This window comes from Nicotiana attenuata, chromosome 7 (genome assembly GCF_001879085.1).
Source record: "Nicotiana attenuata strain UT chromosome 7, NIATTr2, whole genome shotgun sequence".
Lineage (NCBI taxonomy): Eukaryota > Viridiplantae > Streptophyta > Magnoliopsida > Solanales > Solanaceae > Nicotiana > Nicotiana attenuata.
Window position 1 is genome coordinate 25,394,722 of NC_031995.1, and position 7,866 is coordinate 25,402,587.

Consider the following 7,866-nt stretch of genomic DNA (forward strand, 5'->3'; position numbering starts at 1 on the left):
GCTCATTTACAAATTGTAAATAGTTGTCGAGTTACTTCAAGATGTATTTCAAGAAGTGGTTCTATTGTGAAAAAAGGTGAAGCATATAGCTCCTTCTGGCACTAGAATTGTAAGGGCACTGGCTTTGGGTTCATAAATTGGATGTCACAGGCGAAGAAGCAGATTTTCGCGTACCTTTTCTTCTAAGTTTAAGCAAACCTGTTGAGAGCAATGATCTACAGGCGAAAACTAATCTGCGTACCTTTTCTTCTAAGTTTAAGCAAACCTGTTGAGAGCAATGATCTACAGGCGAAAACTCTATAGTTGAGTTATCGGCAGAATAGCCTAGTAGATCCTTGTACTTGTTCCGGTCTGACATCCCGGTCCTCCTACTTCGCTTGTTTTCATCCAGACACTTTAACTTGATCGAAGTCATTTTAAACCCCTCTAACTAAGTGTGTATCTCACTTGCTTGACGTGGATGACACATCATATTCCACGTCATTTTTATATTCTATCTACCAAAAACACTTATTATATACTATTTCCTTAAAGAAAAAGAAAAAGGAAATTAATGCCTCCATCTCATCTCCCTTCTCTCAAATTAGCGCTGCCTTGTGCTTAACAGTGCACATATTTCTTCTCCCTGGTCCGTCTCATATCCCTTCTCCATTCTCATCTCCTTTCTCTGTCTCACCATTCCGTCGATGAATAATCATTTAGGTATTTTTAATCAAGCAGATCAATGTCGCATTGTTCTTAGCAGTGGCTATCAAGGCATCGCCGGAGTTAGATATTATTTGCTTGCGGAGCTAGATTTGGGGGGAGGGGAAGAGAGATGTTCACAACCAGAAGGGGGAGGGGAGAAAGAAGAAGCTGGGTCGGGGTTTTCACGACCAGAAAAGGTCAAAATTAAATGAAAACGGAAGAAAATAAGTCTTTGATAGCAGAAATGGCCATTTTTAGTAATTGATTTTCAGAGACTAGGTTGTTTTCTTTATTTGGGGAGGGGGGGGGGGGTCAGTGGGGAATAAGAAGAAGAAGAAGCGTACTGGGAAAAAAAGAAAACGAAAAGGGTGTTTGGGGGAGGGGGAAGGGGAAGAAGCTAACAGGAAAAAGAAATGAAATGGGGTAGGGTGTGTAGACAATAAATTTGTGCGAAAAAATAAAACTGCAATCACAAATAACTGTAAAGATAAAAAAGATTTTATTGATAAACATTGCAAGTTACAACTTTGTTTATCCCTTGATTCTCCCCTTCGATTTATTCTACGTGATTCGAGGGCCTTAGCGGCGTATTTCTCGAACGCAGGACTTTAAGTAAGACATATTTGACATGTATTTGATCTCTTAATGAATATTCCAAGATTTTCATAGAATTTCAGAGATCTCTCTTTGTGCATATTCCGAGAGTTTATAAAACTGTCGAGATCCTCTTTGAAAGACATATATAGCCTTATTTATAGGCATGAATTAGGGTTTGGATGGAGTAACCACCAAGTAACCCTAATAGACTCCTAATATTTCAAGAGTCGTCTTGAATTTAGGATTTATCTTGATTTGTTAAAATTTCAGTGTCTATAAATACCCCCAACTTCAAGGTTTGTCGAGGTATAGGCTTGCTGAAACTTGAAGACGAGACTTGAAGTACCCGACCATCACAACAGATAATCTTGAAACTTATTTTTGATTTGTAGGAGGAAGAGATGAAGGGAAGAACTGGTCCCACTGGGTGTGCCAGAATTTGTAGACAATAAATTTTGTCGAGAAAATAAAATCAAGACCGAAAAATATTGCAACAATCGTAGTATTTTATTTCAAACAATATGAGTGTTACAATCTCTATGAGTCCTCTGGTTCTTCTTTTCAACAGTAAAAAAAAGAGCTTTAGGCTTGATCTTGAATTTTATTTTATTTTAACTCAAGTGCTTGGGGTCTGATCTTGATCTTGACGTATTTTTAATCCAAGGGCTTGCAACTTGTTCTTGAATCTTCATCTTGATCTTTTAATCCCTAGAACACTTGAATGCTTGTAGCTTTTAGAGAAATCTGCAGCATTTGATCCACGAGCTCTCTCTTGCTTTTTGTTATAACTTCTGGTGTCTTTCTGAGTTATGAAGACCCCTATTTATAGTTGTGGGAGCGAAGAATTGTGATGAGAACAAACTCTTTCCGACAATCAGATTGAAGAGTGACAAGGCCGTATTTGATTGGCCAAAACATGTCACTTGCACATGTGGCACATTCATTGGCCTTTCAATTTGACTTGGCATGCCTTGTCATTTTGACATGTGGCATGACTCTATTGGCTCTTCCGTTTAACTTGGCATGCCACGTCATTTGACACGTGACACCAAACTGGGCCTCTAGGAAGATGACATATTGGGCTAATAAAGTGGGCTCATCATTTGCAGCCCTAACTAAATGGGCTAGCCTAATCAATATTTATTGGACTTAAGTAAGTAATCCAATTATACTAGCCCATAATATTTATTTGGACCAAAATATATTTAATTGTTAAATTCAAATTTCTTATGAATTTAATAAAATTTTAATTGCATAAAGAGAGGGTGGGTGCAGGGAAGAATCTTTTGCTTTTTGCTTTTTTACTTTTTTACTTATTTTATCTTTATATTTTATTTTATTTTTTTAATCTTATTTTAATAATATTTTTCTTCTTATTTTAATTATTTTTTGTTCAAAATGTTCATATTCATGCTCGTTGTTCGCGTGAATTACATTCTTTTTGCAAAAAATTGCACGGGCGCTCTATGTGGTCTCCCCTATTTAACCTATACCCATATTTCAAAAAATTTTTAATTTGTACCCACTTTTGAACAACGGCAGGCCTCTTTCTCCTCCTCCTCCTCCTCCTCCTCTTATGACGCTTTATTTTTACTATTTCTTAGGGTTTCTTCTTTAAGGTAGTTTATGATGTTTTATGGGTTCATTAATTCATTGTTGTTTTGACAAATTGATGATTGGGATTTGTTCCTGTTGATATTTGGAGGCTATGTTTCAAACTTGAGCTCATTTGGAGCAGATTGAGGTATTAAATCGTATATTGATTGTTATAATTCGAAGAATAAAATTCAGTTTCTGGGCAATTTGCACTTCAGGCCTACTTGGCCTTAAGTGCATGAAAACGTTGGTTGCACTACAGACCTTTTTGCCTTAAGTGCATCTGAAGTGCAATTTTTCACTTCAGACTTATTGGCCTTAAGTGTAGCAAAACGTTTGTTGCACTTCAGACTTTTTGGCCTTAAGTGCCTCTGAAGTGCAATTTTTCACTTCAGACTTACTGGTGCTAAGTGTAGCAAAACGTATGTTGCACTTCAGACCTTTTGGCCTTAAGTGCATCTGAAATACAAATTTTCACTTCAGACTTATTGTCCTTAAGTGCATGAAACCATTGGTTAGGCCTTAAGTGCGTCTGAAGTGCAATTTTTCACTTCAGACTTATTGGCCTTAAGTGAAGGAAAACGTTTGTTGAACTTCAGACTTTTGGCCTTAAGTGCATCTGAAGTGCAATTTTTTAGGGGGAAGTGTACGGTTAGCCATTAATAAGACATGTATGTACTTTTAAGCCACTATTTAAAATGTCTTTAGTCTTTAGCCACTACTTTAATAAACTTTTACCCGCCCGGACGAAAATACCCTTCTGCTCATAAAGTTTAAGACCAAGTGTCCTTAACTTATGAGCTTGTTACTGTAAGTTCAGGACTAGCTGTCCTTAATTTATGAGTTTGTAAGTCTAAGTTTAGGATTACCTGTCCTTAACTTTTGGACTTGTAACTCTAAGTTCAGGACTACATGTCCTTAACTTTTGAACTTGAAACTCAAAGTTCAGGACTACCTGTCCTTAATTTCTGTGCTTGTAACTCTAAGTTAAGGACCAAGTGTCCTTAATTTTTGAACTTCCAACTCTAAGTTAAGGACCAAGTGTCTTAACTTATGAGCTTGTTACTATAAGTTCAGAACTAGTTGTCCTTAATTTATGAGCTTGTAAGTCTAAGTTAAGGACTACCTGTCCTTAGTTTTTGAGCTTGTAACTCTAAGTTTAGGACTACCTGTCCTTAACTTTTGAACTTGTAACTCTAAGTTCAGGAATACATGTCCTTATTTTTTGAACTTGAAACTCTTAGTTCACGACTACCTGTGAATTCGGTATAAATATTTAATACTTTCCTCTCAGATATGGTTCCAAGTTGTCACTATTGATTTCTCACATTGTATGAGTTTTCTACATTCTTTTCTTTGTTTAACGATCTCATGCTTCTTCCACCCCTCACTTCTTAGTTTTGATCTGAATTTTTTCATATTGGTTACTGTTTATATCTGGCCATCTATGGGTTCATGTGAGGCTCTCGCCACTTAGGGTTTGGGAAGGAAAATAGATAGAAGAAAGGGTAACATCGTCATTAATTTTAATAGAGTAGTGGCTACTTTTGCTCAGCATTAAAAATGCTGGATAAAAAGTAAATACCACTTTAAAAAGTGGCTATCCCACGCAATTTTTACAATTTTTTACTTCAGACTTATTGGCCTTAAGTGCATGAAACCATTGTTTCCACTTCAGACCTGTTTGGCCTTAAGTGCATATGAAGTGCAATTTTTTCACTTCAGACTAATTTTTTTTAACTTCAGACCCGACAAGTCTGAAGTTGATCGTAAAGTGGGTACGCTTGCAAACATTTTTGCAAAGTGGGTATAGGTTCATTTGTGACCCCAAAACCGGGGATAGATGAGCTCAACCATTTTGTTGCCACATGTGCTTGGTCAACGGTCAGAGGGGTTTAAAAATATAGGCTTTGACCAAGTTAAAGTGTCTGGATGAAAATAAATGCAGTAGAAGGATCGAGATATCAAACCAAAATAAGTACAAGGGTCTACTAGGCTATTCTGCGTTGAGCTATGTTACAGGTTCGGATTAAAAGTGTCCCAATGGTATTCAACAAATAGGAGTAGTTATTAGGATATCAACCTTTGCTATAGGAGGTAACTTTCAGAAACCACTATGTTTTAGTGGTTATTAGCTAGTTGTAGCTACAATTTACTATATTACTTCTTATAGCTATGTTTTCAGATTTTTTAGAGTGTATTCGATGTACTTAAGCTACTGTATTCATGAATACTGTAACATTTCTAGGCGTGAAACGGGGGATTACAGCTAGACATATTTTTGTATTCGAGTGTATTCGACTGTATTCATGGCCTGAAATATGGGATTACAGCTGGACAGATTATTGTATTCTACTGTATTCACGGCGTGAAACAGGGGATTACACTGTTTTTAAACGGAAAGTGAATCAATTAACATAATAGACTCCTAATATAACTCAACAAACTCAATTATAACACACAAATTTTGTATTTCCAGTTATAAAAAAGTTTCTCAACCGAAAAACACCCCCAAAAACATAGCAATCTTCAGAGAAATGATATAATACATCTGAATACATAAATTATATTAATTAAAAAAAATATATGAATACATTCATGGAATATAGCGAGACAGTGAATACAATGAAATACATAGAATACAGAGGGATACATTGAAATACAATGAATACAATGAAATACATAGAATACAGCGAGATACATTGAAATACAATGAATACAATGAAATACAGCCAGACTTGCTTTAGCCTTTAGACCCCCAAATTTAGGTCCCCATTTTCTAGAAATACTAGGCTTATATGTTAATCTTTTTGGAATATTGCAATTGTTGTGACTTGCAATTGTGATTTCAGCTAAAGAAATTATATTTGAGATGTATATAAAACATGAATTTCATAATAAACATATAAAATATAGAAAGAAACAATTTATTAGGAATGTTGATAATGGAACCACAAAGTCTCTTTAATAATCTTTTTAAAGTTGATTACTTGTTAAATATAGTAGACCATTTTTTAAAAAAAAAATTAAACCAGATACTATATTGAATACCAAATACCAAAATTTTCAATTTCAGTATGATAATTCGGTATTTATCAAATTATGCACAACCCTACATTAGATTCAATTTTTTAACATTACATTAAAATTGTAGAATTTTGATTACTGTCGTCTCTGCAATGATTCCCAATTATTATCATAGTTCTTTTAGCAATCAAATACTCTGTCGAACTAAAAAGAATTTTAGTAAACTTTTCATAGAAAAAAATTGGAGAAGAAAGGTCTGGTGTGCATAATGATAGGAGGAAAAAACCGGAGAGGAAAGAGGTGGGGTCTATATTAAGTTTAAGAAAAAAAGGATAAACTTAATTCTAAAGAGTTTCACGCGCTCCAATTACACTAGTAACACACAAATTTTACCATGTCAACATAAGGGATTTAAGATACATATTTCTACTTAGAAGACAGTGTCTATTTGGTTATTAGCATTTTTTAGGTTTTTAGCTGGCCGTTGAGGATAATTTAAAGGGCCATTTATGTATTTCGCGAATATAAAATAAAGATTACACCGATTGCATGTATATGGTACATTTTCCAAGGAGAACAAAATGCCACTAATATACAAAAACATATAACAATAGAAATCATTAATCAAGGAAACAAAGTTGTTGGATGTTCCAAAACACCTTCATATATGCAGGGAGACTGACTGATATCTCAGGCTGTGTCACTGAGATGATTTGTTTTGGAGATGAGAAATTTGAGACTGTGTTGGTGACTTTGGTCCCAAAAGTCTAATGCTGTGTCCATACAATGATGCTATCGATGCTTCTTCTTTCGTAGTATTCAACAATGACCTTAACTATATACATCGATAATGTCAATCTTTTACTTGAAATGTAATTGCAGGTTACTACATAAAACAATTGAACTACTAACCTAAACAATAACACAAGCTGCAACCTTATGCACTAGGTTAAATTGCAATGGGGTGTACAAATTTGATTGCACTATCAGTAAATAAAAGTTAAAGTCCTACAGTTTCATCGTATACAAGACTGCAAGTTTGCCGTTTTGAAAAAGTTGGGTTTTCATGCGCATAATTTGTTAATCTAATTTAATAATGTTATCCGTCAAAATAACCTATATGATCAATTTAGCACAGAGGGAATGTAATACAAAAATCTTGGATAAATGCACTTGTAATTAGCGGAAAGGAGAAAACACATGAAATCATGAAGTTGACTGATCTTAACATTTTCAAATAAGGAAACGGAGCTGTTGTGAAGAAAAAGGGACAATCTTATAGACACTTTACACAAGGATAATTTATTAAATTTTGGTTTAAGGTATATTAGAAAACATATAAAAATTGTGGTTTATGGTACAAAAAAAAAGATATGTAAAAATGGTGGCCATTTTGGTAATCAGAAAATTAGTGGTTGATGCTATAGACCACACAAGTATGCATCAAACAAAAATGTATAAGGAAACAACAAGACAATCTGGTGGTTTCCGATATATACAAAAGTTTAAGTGGTTGTTCTTGTATATACAAGAGTTTAAGAAAAGAGTCAGACCACATTTTTGTTTATGCAAATTAAAAACACATAGTGAAAAATCTATATTTTGGGCGTAAGTGCGTGTATACAAACAATTAATACTAACCAACATTCTTTCGAGACCATAAGTCACCAACAAAGTATCATCTTCTGCTTCTTCTTCAATTTCCCCTTAGTATATCCAGTGTAGCAAATTTGACTCCTTTTATAGATTACTTGTACCATGTCAAAAACGTACATTGTATTACAACAATAGTAGCAAGTACATTGATTGTACTACAAGTAGTAAAATCTTCTCCGTTTTATCAAAGTCCCAAGTTTCTTTGGTACATTATTGTACTATAGTACAGTTCTTGTACTGCTAATATTATCCACTTCTCATAAACAATTGCAAACTTGATATCCTGGACCTGGAGCATTGAGT

At 34.5% G+C, this 7,866-nt stretch overlaps 1 long non-coding RNA gene across 1 annotated transcript; it reads right to left on the bottom strand.

Moving 5' to 3' along the window:
* Window positions 6,399-7,644, bottom strand: LOC109228837. The gene is made up of 2 exons (XR_002068433.1): window positions 7,549-7,644; window positions 6,399-6,742 (listed from the first exon to the last, which is right to left on the bottom strand). It is a non-coding gene; the product is annotated as an uncharacterized LOC109228837 (long non-coding RNA).